At 41.5% G+C, this 14,616-nt stretch overlaps 1 pseudogene; it reads right to left on the reverse strand.

The window, feature by feature from the left end:
• Nucleotides 1–3,429: 3,429 nt before the first annotated feature.
• On the reverse strand, nucleotides 3,430–14,248 carry LOC117451548 (cytochrome P450 2G1-like; annotated as a pseudogene).
• Nucleotides 14,249–14,616: the final 368 nt, after the last annotated feature.

Below are 14,616 nucleotides of genomic sequence, written 5' to 3' on the forward strand. Positions count from 1 at the left end.
CTCTGTATGCAAACAAAAGGAATGGCAACCATTTATCCCAATCTTTGCCAGTATCATCAATACATTTTCTCAACATTTGTTTCAGTGTACCATTAAAACGTTCTACCAGACCATCAGTTTCAGGGTGGTATGGACTTGTTCTGATCCCTTTAACCCCAAGTTGCGAGTACAGTGACTTCATCAGATGGGACATAAAGTTGGTACCTTGATCTGTTAAGATCTCTTTAGGGATGCCCACTCTAGAGAATAGCTCTACTAAACACTGCACTATATGTTTGACCTGAATGGAACGCAATGGATAGACATCTGGATATCTGGTGGCGTAGTCACAAATAACCAGGGCAAACCTGTGACCCTTGCTACTTTTTGGCAGAGGACCAATTATATCCATGGCTATTCTTTCATAAGGTACACTCATTATTGGTAATGGTTGTAGAGGGGCTCTGTTTGAAAGTTTCGTAGGAGCCACTACCTGACACTCATGGCATGTTTTACAGTAATCAATTACCTCTCTGTATAATCCTGGCCAATAGAAACGCTGAGCAATGCGGTCATACGTTTTTGCCTGCCCCAGATGCCCAGCCCATGGCACAGTATGACCCACATGCAAGATTACTTGGCGAAACTCTTTAGGAATGACTAGCCTAGGTTTCTCTATGTCTGCCAAATACAAAAGGTTATCTTTTATGATGAAGGGATCCCCAATTAGATTTTTCAGCCCCCCTGCGTTTGCATCTTCCTCCCCATCTACTTTGCATGCTTTTGAAAATAGAGGTTTTAGAGATGGGTCATTCTCCTGACTCTCTCGGAAGTTATCTGGGATTTGCCATTGAGGCTCTATGAGGGGAGTTACAGGGAGAGTAAGCTCAGGGCATTTAGCCTTATCGTGATTTCTGTTTTTCTCTTGACGGCGCTGTCGCCTTGTTTTCTTAAGCTTATCACCCCCTTCACACAAACTATCATCTGCATCTGGTAAAGGTTCTAACCCCTTAGTCATAGAGCGCGTAGCTACATAGGAGTACGCTAGTGAGTTTTGCTGTACCAAGTGGTCCAAGATTGGCAAATCATCTCCAAGGATCACGTCATAAGCTAGGTGCTCTAGCACACCAACAGTTAGCATAAAGGATTGCCCTTCAACCTCAATGATAACATCTGCAGTTGGGTAATCTTTTTTACAACCATGAACACATGTGATATTTATCCTGCCATCAAAATCAGCTATTGCATTGCTAAGTAAGCTGGACTTCACCAAGGTTTGTGAACTACCAGTGTCAGCTAGGGCTTTCACTGTTTGACCATTTACAGTGACATCTACTACATGTCTATGTGGAACAATTCCACTATCAGTAACATTAGCATGGTCCACACTTTCTGCACGAGGTACTGAACACATCTCAACCGACTTAGACTTTCTTAATGGACACAATGAAGCCTTGTGACCAGGTTGCTGACAGTTGTAACATATAAAGTTCGTTTTTAAGTTTGGATATGCAGGTTTCTTACCAACCCCAGTGTCCACCCTCTCAACAGTTGGCCAAGTGTGAGGTTTGCTCTCCCCAAACCTTGGCTTCCCAACAGTCACTCTTTTATTTGAAGGTTCCCTGTGGGCCGCTGCATACCGTTCTGCCAGATCTGCCGCTTCCTCCCCAGTCTGGGGATTGTGCTCCTTGACCCAGGTGCGGATGTCTGGTTGAAGCACACGGAGGTACTGCTCCAAAACGATAGTCTCTCCAATCTCCTCCTTAGTACGGCTGTTCGGTCTCATCCATCTTTTGTAAAGCCCCTTAATACGGTTGTAGGTTTCTCTTACAGTCTCTCCCACTGGCAAAATGGTGCTCCGGAACCGCTGTCTGTAAGTCTCTTCAGTAACATTAAACTTCATTAACACTGCTGCTTTAACTGCTTCATATGACTCTGACTGTTCCTCATCCATTCCAGCATAGGCCTCAAGAGCTCTTCCTGTCAACAAGGTTACTACTCTGGCGGCCCATTCAAATGGCTGCCACCCCCATGTTCTGGCCATCCGTTCAAACCGAACAAAAAAACTTTCTGGGTCTTCACCTTCTTTGAAGTCAGGTATCCTTGGCTCACTTACATAGGGCCTTGCTGTCCGGATTGGTGGATCAATATTCTGCAGAGGCTGGACAGGCCAATCGGATAAGGAAGCAGGCCTGCTAGTTTGAAGTGGCTTGAATTTTCCATGTGGCTCACCTTTTAGCAGGTGTGTCGAGGTTTCAGCTTGTAGCCTTGGATTATCAGCACGCATTGCATAGGGATGCTGTTGAACAGGGTCATAGTATACTTCTGAGTCCTGCCTTGACTTTGAAACCATGTCACTTCTTAATTGTTTCATCTGTTCAAAAAGTATTGCCTCAGTCTGCTTAGACCTGTGCACAAACTCTCTAATTTCTTCCATGAAGCTTACTGTAGCGAGTTCCTCACCCCCAGTATGGGCTGTAAACACTTTGGGCCGAACCACCAGCTCTTCTTCATCTTCTTCACTTTCAGCTGCCACAGCTCCCTCACGTGGAGATCCTTCTTCCGTTGTCCCTCGTCTTTTTTCTTCCTCCATGTCTGGCAAGGCTGTGGCCCTTGCCTGACGACCTCTTCCACGTCCACCTTTCATTTAGTCACTGTCCTCTAAGACTCCTCACAGGCGTTTAAATATCCCACCACTGCCACCAATTGTTATGATGTGAGGTGCAGGTGAAAGAACGATACGTGGAGAGAGGGTTTTCTTGCAAAAATAAACAGGCGTTTTATTCTTAGCCTTCCACATTATTCCACAGAAACACAAACTGCATGCCTGGTGCTGCATTCACCAGCAAGGAACAAAAACGAATGCCCTTCCCCTCTCTTCCCAACCACATTTATAGGAGACGGCCCGCCTTCCCACTCCAACCTGGCCAATCAGGTCATGGTTCTAAAAGCAGAGTGAAGGCTTAAATACAAAATTAAACACTGTTGTCTACCTTTAATAAAACCCTAAAGGCTTAAGTAAATTCATTATTGCATCGCTATAAATATGATATCTTAAACAACAACAAGGTCTGCTTAAAACGGATAGTTTTTAACTTAATTGACACTCATAAAATCACACATTTCCTGACCAATCGCGTCCAAGACTCCGCCTACTCATGTGGCACATATAAGGAGTACTTTGGAGGCGTGCTCCCTCTTTGAGCACTGGGACAAGATGGCCTCCAGGTCTGAACAAAGGAAATGGTGATTACTTGGTGCTTGTGTGTTTTACAGACTGACAAACGAATTTAGATGCATTTTATTAGTTTGTCTATGTAAACTGTTTTTATAACTTTAACTGAAATAAAGGCAACTCAGAACAAACATGTACTACCTTTCTTAACAAACAAATAGTTAAGACCAACATGTTAGTGAGGGAGTGTGTGCGCTTCCTCACAATCAGCATAATTAATAAGAATCAAAAATCCTTTATTTGTCCGCAACGGGGAAAATTACATTTAACAACATCAGATAGTGCAGGTAAAGTGAGGAGAATAGACTTACATATTTAAAAAGCATTTTACTGTTGTAGACAAACAAAGTTCTGTTTGACTTTCTGTAAAATATTTAAATAATTGGACTCTTATGTGGCTTAAAGAGTTAGTCCGCTAGTTTATTTTGTAGAGATGCATTTTGTTAAAAGCAGCTAAAGATGACTAATAAATGTAGTGGAGTAGAAGTTTAAAGAACAATTAAATGGAAATACTCAAGTAAAGTTTCCACCTCTGGAAAGATGTTTTACAGGTCAAAGGAAAAGGACTCAAATGTACCTTATCTCTTTCAAGGTTCAGTGATCTGACTTTGATTGAATTGCCAATGGAAGGCAGAGATTTTTATAATCTTTTAAAAAGAGATCATATATTTGATGTGTTGGGTGTTTTTTTTTCTTGTTTGATAGATTTTCTTCCAATTAAATTTTACTTGGAATAAATTCAGTAAATACACAAACACAACAAAGACTTTCCAACAGGTATACAGAAGTAATCTATTGCCATGTGTATGTATACAAATCCATATTTCAGAAACACTTTTTTTTGTTTTTGTTTAAGACGGCATGTTGATAGTTAATTGAGTAACTAAGAATTGTTAAAAGGCAAGGCAAGTTTATTTATATAGCACTTTTCAACACAAGGCAATTCAAAGTGCTTTACAAAAAACGAAAGACATTAAGAAAATGGCATTTAAAATCAGTCATTAAAAAGAAAAGCTAATAAAATAAACATAAAAAGAAAAAATACATGGATAAAAGTTAAAGTGCAGTCTAAGATATGAATAGTTCAATTAAAAGCAGCGACAAAAAGAAAAGTCTTCAGCCTGGATTTAAAAGTAGTCAGAGTTGCAGCGGACCGGCAGGTTTCTGGGAGTTTGTTCCAGATGTTTGGAGCATAATAACTGAACGCTGCTTCTCCATGTTTAGTTCTGACTCTGGGGACAGAAAGCTGACCAGTCCCTGAAGACCTGAGAGATCTGATGGTTCATCATTTAGCAGGAGGTCAGAAATGTATTTTGGGCCAAAACCATTCAGTGCTTTATAAACCGGCAGCAGTATTTTGAAATCTATTCTTTGACACACAGGAAGCCAGTGTAAAGACTTCAGAACAGGAGTGATGTGATCCACTTTCTTAGTGTTAGTGAGGACTCGAGCAGCGGCGTTCTGAATCAGCTGCAGCTTCCCAATAGATTTTTTAGTGAGACCTGTGAAGACACCATTGCAGTAGTCGAGTCTACTGAAGATAAAAGCATGGACAAGTTTTTCCAAATCCTGCTGTGACATTAGTCTTTTAATCCTAGATATGTTCTTTAGGTGATAGGCTGATTTAGTAACTGTTTTAATGTGACTGTTGAAACTCAGGTCAGAGTCCATGACTACACCTAGATTTCTGGCTCTATCTGTTGTTTTGAACATTGCAGACTGAAGCTCAGCACTAACTTTTATACGTTCTGCCTTGGCTCCAAAAACCATTACCTCAGTTTTATCTTTGTTTAATTGGAGAAAGTTCTGACACATCCAGTCATTGATTTGTTCAATGCACTTACTCAGTGTTTGAATTGGAGCATAGTCTCCTGGTGAAATTGTTACGTACATGTGTGTGTCATCTGCATAGCTATGGTAACTTATTTTGTTGTTTTTCATTATCTGAGCCAGTGGTAGCATGTAGACGTTAAAGAGAAGAGGCCCCAAGATGGAGCCTTGAGGTACCCCACATGTCATATTTGTCAACTCAGATGTGTATTTACCTATATAAACAAAGTTGTTTCTGTCCTTTAAGTAGGATTCAAACCAATTTAGAACTGTTTCCGAAAGTCCCACCCAGTTTTCCAGTCGGTCTAGTAATATGCTGTGGTCAACAGTGTCAAACGCAGCACTGAGATCTAATAATACTAACACTGAAGTTCTGCCACTGTCTGTGTTTAAGTGGATGTCATTGAAGACCTTTACAAGAGCAGTCTCAGTGCTGTGGTTTGGACGAAAGCCTGACTGGAACACATCGAAACAGTTATTTAAATGCAAGAAATTACTCAACTGTTGAAAAACAACTTTTTCAATGATTTTACCTAGAAATGGGAGGTTTGATATGGGCCTATAATTGTTCATTACTGAAGCATCTAGATTATTCTTTAATAATTATGGTTTAATGACTGCAGTTTTCAGGGCCTGTGGAAAAACACCTGAGTGAAGAGATTTGTTTACTATATGAAGTAGATCTGAGGCCATGCAAGGCAAAACATCTTTGAAAAATCCTGTTGGAATAATATCAAGGCAGCAGGAGGAGGACTTCAGAAGTTGTCTAATGTCCTCTAGGTTTTTATCATTAATCTGATGGAATTGTGTCATGGTGTTTGACTTGATGTTAAGTGGACACAGAGACAACACATTTGCTGTACCTGATGCAGAGGCACTGACTGCTTGTCTGATTTTCTGAATTTTGTCAGTGAAGAAGGCAAAATCATTGCACTTCAGAGGCTACTGACACTGGGGGGTTAGTTAGTCTGTCGACGGTAGCAAACAAGGCATGTGCGTTGTTTTTGTTTTTGGTAATGATGTCAGAGAAGAACGATTGTCGTGCGTTTTTCAATTCCAAATTATAAAGACAACCAAAGCAGAAGACAAGAGGATGCATAATCATTCCGGCTGTTTCCTTATGTTGTATCTTTACAGTATGTGTCCTCCAGGTAACAGCAAACATCATCTTTACAGCAAACAGTGCAAAATCACAAAAAAGCAATATATGTTATCGAGTTGTCCTCGACTCAGAATGCTTCAATCAATGATAGGCTCAGTCTAAATGGACTTCCTGTTCTCAACGCGGCGTGGCGATGATCTCGGAGGAGCAAGGCAGATTGGCGAAGCTGCTGAACTCTGGATTGAGGTTGATAGTGTCGGGGCCTCCAGTGCAGGAAAAAGTGAAATTCTGCAGCAGTGACACGAGGAAGATGAAAAGCTCCATACGAGCCAGAGACTCGCCAGCACAGGCTCTCTTCCCTGTGAAGAGATAAAACCACAAACTTCAAAATAAAAATACAATTGCGTTTACGATTGTTACTGGCCAATGAGTCAGGCAAAAAAAATGAGCCATTGTGGACACACCACACTCACACAGAAAACTACTAATATTAATATTCCTCAGCATGCTAAGGGTTGATGTATCAACTGGCGGAATGCCGCATTTTACCTGCAGAAAAAGGCATGAAAGAAGGATTTTTCTTAAAGTTGTCATTCTGGTCCAGGAAGTGCTTAGGGTTGAAGGTCCAGGGAGTCTCCCAATGCTTTTCCTCTTTCAGCACAGAGTGAAGCAAAGGAATAATCACAGTGTCCTATTAAGACATGTGAGAGATATGTTAGTGTAATAAGGATTTGTCTCTGTCATTGGATATTATATCTTGGGATGGACAATACCTTGGGGATTGTGTAACCCCTGAAAGAGATGTCATGGAGTGCGTAGTGAGGGGTGCTGAATGGGACAAGGTCCAGAAAGCGCTGCACCTCATGGATGACTGCATCAGTAAAGGGGAGGGACTTCCTGTTCTCCATGCTAGGACAACTTTGTCCTATCACAGTGTCAATCTCATGCTGCATTTTCTCTGTACGGGAGCAAGCAAAACATTAAAGGTAAATACTGGATTATAGATGTTTGTAGAACTGGTCAAAAAGGGCTGTGTTTCCTGTTGGGGGACTTACCCTGTATGTCTGGGTATTTTATGAACAAACTGAGGCATATCTAATGGTTGAGCTGGTTGTTTCCGTTCCTGCCAGGAAGAGAATCAGCACAGTCGAGACCAAGTTTTCATGGTGGAACTCCGTTGAAGGAATGTCCTTTTCCTGAGATGTTATATTGGTATAAATAATACAAAATGCACAGCAAACAGCAAATATATATTTTTCTGATGACATCTGCCATAGTACATCAGGGAAACCTTTCTTAGCATTCTTAACCCTAACCCAAATTAATGTGAAGGGATGTCTAATTAGATACAGAGGAATTTTAAGAAATTCCAGGATCAAAGTTATACTGCAGTGTGGTCTCGGGTTTCTTAAAGGTCCCATGTCATGGCCATTTCTACTGATCATAATTCCATTGTTGAGGTCTACTAGAATAGATTTACATTGTTCAATGTTCCAAAATCACATTGGTTTCTCAAACAGCATCTCTGTATAGTATGTGTATTCACTCTCTGTCCTACACGCCTTGTTGGAGCTCCTGCCCCTCCCTATGAGCCCACTCTGTTCTGATCAGTCAACCACTGTTACAGCTGAAGATCAGTGTTTATCTGTTACAATGGTGTTTGTTAGCAACCAGAAAATGACACCAGTAATGACAAACAGATGAGAATGCTGTGTGGGGTCTGGGTGCTGTGTTGGTGGGACGTTGCGGCAGTGGTGTAGTCTACTTTTTTGTAGTGGGTATACTCTAATAATTGTATTCATCCATCCTAGAGCGACGCATCGCGGAGCGACACCTGTCTCGAAGCAACACCTCATGAACACCATCACACTCACTAATGCATAGACTAGTCTTGAGACTGGTTATGTGTTATCAACATGTCAATGTATTATAAGCATTTGTATGTGACTTTTAACTGCCAGTGACATTAACAATAAAAAAATAAAAGAATGAACAATGATGGAAAAAGCCCACTTATCTTCTAGGGTTGAACAATTAATCGACATTTTTATCAATATCTCAATATGGCCTACTGCAATTTTCAAGTAATATACAATAAATATAGTCATGCTACAGATGTCCTGGCCCACACATCATATCCTACACTTAAAAAAACATCTGTGTTTCGCATAGATCTGCACAAATATCACACAATAATCATTTTAAACCTATTTTTCAATGCATTAGTTTATTCAAACTTGTTCAGCCCTATTATCTTCCATAAATCATTGTCAAACTATGTACTGTATCAGCTTAAATGAACAAGCAAACATCCTTGAAGTGCTACAAACAAATTAGCTTCAAACAAGAAACAAATTAACAAATAAGCTTCACCTCAATAAATGAGGGTTGAAAAAGCACTCAACATGTCCATACTGGGTTCACTGTGTTCGTCCACAAGCCCTGCAGATGTAGCTGTAGTTTTTTCTGCATCTCTTTTGCTATGTGTTTTACAATTTTTGTGGAACTGTACCTTGAGTGCAGACTAGTGTCCATTTTGGCACATTTTTTTTCCTGAAGCTCAATGAGACTATCATGGTCAGTAAAAGGTTGGTTCATCTTCGCAAGATAGTATGCTGTTCTGAATACAGAATCTGTCTCTGCAAAAACAGTCTCTGACACAGCTCTCACCAAATGTCCAACTAAATCCTGTCCACCCTTCTCCGTGAGCTCCTGGGCTATTATGTGTGCTCTGGACGTCTCATGTCATCTAATCTATTTACCTAACTTTCTGTCCCTCCACTCTAACCAAGGATGCCTGTTCTTAAATTCCATACTGTAGCCTGACTTTCAGTCCACAAGGCTGGCCAGGAGCTCTCACCTGTGTCCGAAACAAGGAGATAATATAAATATTGTGTTCTGACCACACACACACACACACACACACACACACACACACACACACACACACACACACACACACACACACACACACACACACACACACACACACACACACACACACACACACACACACACACACACACACACACACACACAGTATCTCCCTCCCTTTCTCTTCCATTGATCCACCACACTAACGTTGATCAAGTTAGCAAGTTAGCTACAGTTACGTTAATGATATCACCTTTAGGACAGCCACCTGACATGGCTCTTCTTCTATAGTGGTAATAGGGGAAACATTGAAATATTGTCGTCTGGTTTCGTTTCATGTTTGCTTCCTGTTTAGCGCTCCGCGAACTTGAATGGTGGACGGATCAAATTCTGATACTTGGGGTTTGTCAGAGCCGTGTGTTGCTGTTGCTTAGCAACAGGCCACATGCGACGGAAGCTCCAGACGTCCAAAAGTATTAACGAAGAGGCGAAAGCGTGAAAGCGCAGTCACAAAATGAAGTTGTTACGTATCATCGCTCATTTTTAAGAGGGTATACGGAAATCACTGGCATTTTCTAGTGGGTATACGGCGTATACCCGCGTATCACGTAGACTACACCACTGCGTTGCGGCGCTCGCTGCTCCGCCCTTTGAGGCTCGAGGAGCGGACAGTGTGAGCTGGGTTACTGGTGTCGTTTCCTGGTTGCTGCGTGGGGTCTGCAAGACAGCGAGGAACTCAGCCTGAGCACACACTCACACTCACAGCCTGGATGTGTGCGGAGATCCGTGGCTGAGAAAAGATAAGGCTGGTGTGTGTGTGTGTGTGTGTGTGTGTGTGTGTGTGTGTGTGTGTGTGTGTGTGTGTGTGTGTGTGTGTGTGTGTGTGTGTGTGTGTGTGTGTGTGTGTGTGTGTGTGTGTGTGTGTGTGTGTGTGTGTGTGTGTGTGTGTGTGTGTGTGGAGCTCCGCGGATTGGTCCATTTGGACCTGGGTATCGTTATGTTTTTTGTTAATGTCTTTGACTTTTGTAAAGCACTTTGAATTGCCTTGTGTTATAGGTGCTATATAAATAAACTTGCCTACGTCACTATACTCAGGAAGAATTTTTTTTCCAACGAGGCGTTCTGGGGCAGCATAGACAGGTCTTTTCTGTGTTAGAGTTTTACTCGCTACAGGGTGTACTTTGAGGGTTTGTGACTCTGCAGACCGTTTACATGCAGAAAAAGCTACATAACACACAAGGGGACGGGGAATAACCGGAAAAGCATGACATGGGACCCTTAAACAAAGCAAATTGTCCAGTCCTACCTGATTGCTTCGGATGAGAAAGCTGTCAATAAAGTCCCTCGGTGAGCTTGGGTCCATTGTCTCTTTGTGCTCTTGGATCTGCATGGACACAAACCCTTTATCTCCTCAATCCGGGCAAAAACAGTGTTATGGCTGCCGGGAAGATGCTCCACGATGCGGGGAAAGACGTTGTACATCTGTATCAGGGAGGCAGACAGTACACTCAAGCTTTGTTGCACAGGGGTTCATAATGTATTCAGTGTGTTGTGGCTATCGTTGCAAAATGCTGTATATTATTGTTAAGCTGCATTCACATGAAACGCAATGTGAATTTCATTAAATAATTTAAACTTTGAGCGCAGCGCTTGGAGAAAATTTTGAGCGATTTTGCTAAAGCGTCAGCAGAGGCACACACAGTATGATGTGAATGCATCTTTACAGTATTCTCTCTGAATATTTCCACCATTACCTGTCCCAACTTCTATTTAACTTAATCATAGACATGATATTAAGTAGGATTCGGGCCTCCCCTTACCTGACCCCAGGGACTACTAGCAAATCTCAAGGTGTTTGTTATTATCTGCAGAAGAGACAGGAACTTCTCATCTTCATATTTGAAGCGCTGGCCAAACACCAGGCAGCAGATCACGTTGGACACGCTGAGACTCAACAAGAATGAGGGGTCAAATGGCTTGGCTGGAAGGGAAGAGGGAAACACAGTTGGACTCATCTTACAAAAGGTGGTGTTGGCAGGTCACAACATCCATTGAGAATTCATCTTACCTGCCATACAACTCTTTTTCAGATGCAAAAAACGGCTAACTTTGCTGGGGTTTGAACATGTTTAAGCTCACTTTGGATGTGTTAGAAGAACCATGGTTAGAACCAGCGTTTTGTTTAATTGAAATACTATATAAAAAAGGTGGTATCTGTTAATGTCACAACACTGTAAGAAGTCAATCAATAGTAGGCTAACTAATACAAAGTCAAACAGTATCAATTTAATTAAGAACTAATGGTAAAATTATATTGTTATCATTCATCAAAGATAGCAGAAAAACATGCATTATGTACTATGGAGGGGACTCTGACAGAGGATTACTCACAAAGTACACAGCAAAAGTACTTCATTTTATTTCTGGTAGAAGTCAAACTAGAACCGAGTCCAACAGAGTCAGTTTTCTTAAGAACTTGTGGTAAAACATATTTGTATCACTCGTCAAATATAGCAGGAATGAAGAGCAGCTGATTTGAAAAAACAAACGCGAGAGGCGGAACCGCTGTATAGTTTAAATCTCCTAACAATGTTGTCCATTTTAGACAGAGGCATATTATATTTACAGCCTTAATAACATTCATTTTCTCGGCTCAATATGTGTCTTGGCCGTTTTCGTTGTGATCGCTAAATTCACCTTGTTTATAACAATCACCGTTCATTCAGCAGGATACTGACAAAGTGTGATTTTAGCAAACGAGTGCTTTTGTTTTGAAATCACTTCCGTGAGTTTCGCCCCGCCCCTCGCTCCAAGGACGATTTGACCATTTGGTAAGGTAAAAAGCAAAAAGGCCTCTCAGACGCTCTTCCGTTTACGTGTTTAATAAAGAAAAACAATTGGACGGTAGATACACGGATTCTCAAGCAAGAGAGATGCAAACATCCGAGCAATGCTTCCAGTCTCCCACAACAGCTGAAAACCAGTGATGTACCTGAACGCGTTCAATGAACGATCGTTCATGAACGCGTTCATATTTTGGGCGAACGTGAACTGAACGTACTGTATTTCCGCTAGATGAACGTAATTGAGAACGCGTTCATTCTCAGCGGTGTATAACGGCGTTCAAAAGTGCGTTCATTCTCAGCACTGTATTATAACGGCGTTCAAAAGTGTACCAGATTTCATATGCCTTTCAGCCGAAAACCCAGTTAAAACACACCGTAAACAGGCTTCAAAATAATGCGGAAAACCACCCAATTTGGCAACAGCAAGCTGCCTGTGACGCGTACGCGCCTGTCACCCCTGGCTGTCGCACTAAAATATAAATATACTAAATATATCAGACTCCTCACAACAAACAATGTGGAACCGCGGAACCGGCGAGCATTGAATGAATGAATGAATTAGTATGGACGAGAGCAGCTGCAGCAGCACTCGCTCAGAGTGAGACTCTACGGCAGGGGTGGGGAACCTCCGGCCTCCGGCCGTAGAGTCTCACTCTGAGCGGCTCTATAAAATAAGAGAATAAAGTAAACAGGTATAAAATACTATATGATAGTTATTAATAAAGAAGAATACAGTTTGAAAGGGGAGTGATTTGTCAAATATCCATAAATTAAAAGAAAATCTGCTTACAGTTGTGTTTGGGTGTTGAGAGATGTGTCCATAGCTCTCCTAATGTTGCTCTCAAAGTGCACCAGATTGATGCTTTTAACTTCAACATTTAAAAAAAATCTTCCCAGGGGAGCATGCCCCCCGGATCCCCTTAGAGGAGGTTAGGTCCCCCCCCCACTTAAATCATGTTCACATGAATAGGAAACTAAATACATTTGCACACATCTTGTGTCCATATCTTTCTGTTTTGGTGGTCACGCCACACCGTGCACGTGCATGCATACGCGAGTCATGGTGAGATATCTGGATTAAGAGGTTGCTTTTTCTTTGCACAGAATGAAATGAATGGGCTGTGATTTTAGTTTTTTTAAGCAGAGGTCAATAACTTGTACGGCCCTCTGAGGATATTGTAAAAATTGAAATGGCCCATTAACATCGTACAGGAGACAAATAATAGCTCGCAGCAACATATTGAAAAAAGAACTATGAACTATAAATTAGTTCATTTTTGAAACCATGAACTTTAGTTCAACATTTTGAATTATGAACTATGAACTGAACTAGTTCATTTTAAAATGTGTGAACTGTGAACTGAACTAGTTCATGTAGAAAGTGAACTTTCCCAACACTGCTGAAAACACACCTTTGAACGTTTTTACGCGATCCCTCAAATGTTGGCTCTCTTCTTGGATCCACTGTTCCATGCCTTTGCGTCCCATCCCAAAGTCTCGTAAGGTTGTCAGTGTGAAACGTCGAAGTTGGCGCCAGCGTTCCCCGTTACTGATCCCCAAACCTGACAAAAGGAAATGGTTGTTTTGTGACGATCTGAGGTCTTATAGATACATGTAAACACAGAGACATGCAGACCTAAAACCATTAGGAAATCACTTGTCCCTTGACAAAGAAACATTATTTGTGCTGTTGTTACCGTAGCCATTGGTCACTTTCATCAGAATCGGCAGTGGACCTCTGCCAGTGAAGTCATCTGCATGGTCCACCAGAGCCTCTTTCACGGCATCGTATCCTACCAGAACAACCACCCGCTGCCAGCCCAGGTACACTGTTATCACAGGACCGTAGGTTTCACTGAACTAGAAAACACATTGGGGAAATTAAAGGCTGCAAATTAACTATTACTTTTGTAATGCAAATGTTTCCTTGTGATCAACAACATCTGTTTGACTGAGGTTATGCAGAGACGTCGTCTCTCATTATTCTTGTCCGATTAAATGTAGTCTTACCTTGAGAAAGCTTTTAAAAGGTGCATTTTTGTCAAGCTGTGGCAGGTTTCCTACTAGAGGAAGCGCATAGGGTCCTGGAGGCAGGCGATACTTTCTTCTGTTTTTGACACTGCACAGCCACAACAGAGCTACGATCAGCCCTGCCAAGATCACTGTTGTTGAAAAGTCCATAATGCTCTTAACACTTCGTCCTCTTGAATCTCTGCTGCTCAACCGATCTCTAAATGCATGAATCCTTTCATTGGAGCTTATATTTAAATGGGTGTGTATCTTTTACAGCATGTTGGCAGGAGCGCTGCATTAGGACACAGGTCAGCCATGTGACACTCCTTGCTAATTTCCTGCCTTAACTCCACAAACAAGCTAAACACTTTATAAATGCCCAGTGCCGTCCCTCCCTACAGGCCGATCATGCAGGCTGCATTTTTGGATGGGGGGTGCATTTATGTTCATTTTTTAATGAGGGAGGGGATGAGTAACATTTAACTCAACATTCCTGTTTTCGTTCTTCAATGAAACAAATAATTGTTCAATAAAATAATAAAAACTTGTTCTGTTCTACTTTTTTTTTTTTATATCAGTTGAAATGTCATGTTTTTTGTTTCATTTTGCATCGAATATTTCTAAAATCCCCCAGCTTAACTTCCCATGGAAACTTTCCGGAAATGTTTCTCCCCTTTGAATTGTGGGATTAGTTTTGTATCATAAAGATAAAGCAACACTTTCTCAGAATAAAGCAA

This window comes from Pseudochaenichthys georgianus, chromosome 8, assembly GCF_902827115.2.
Source record: "Pseudochaenichthys georgianus chromosome 8, fPseGeo1.2, whole genome shotgun sequence".
NCBI lineage: Eukaryota > Metazoa > Chordata > Actinopteri > Perciformes > Channichthyidae > Pseudochaenichthys > Pseudochaenichthys georgianus.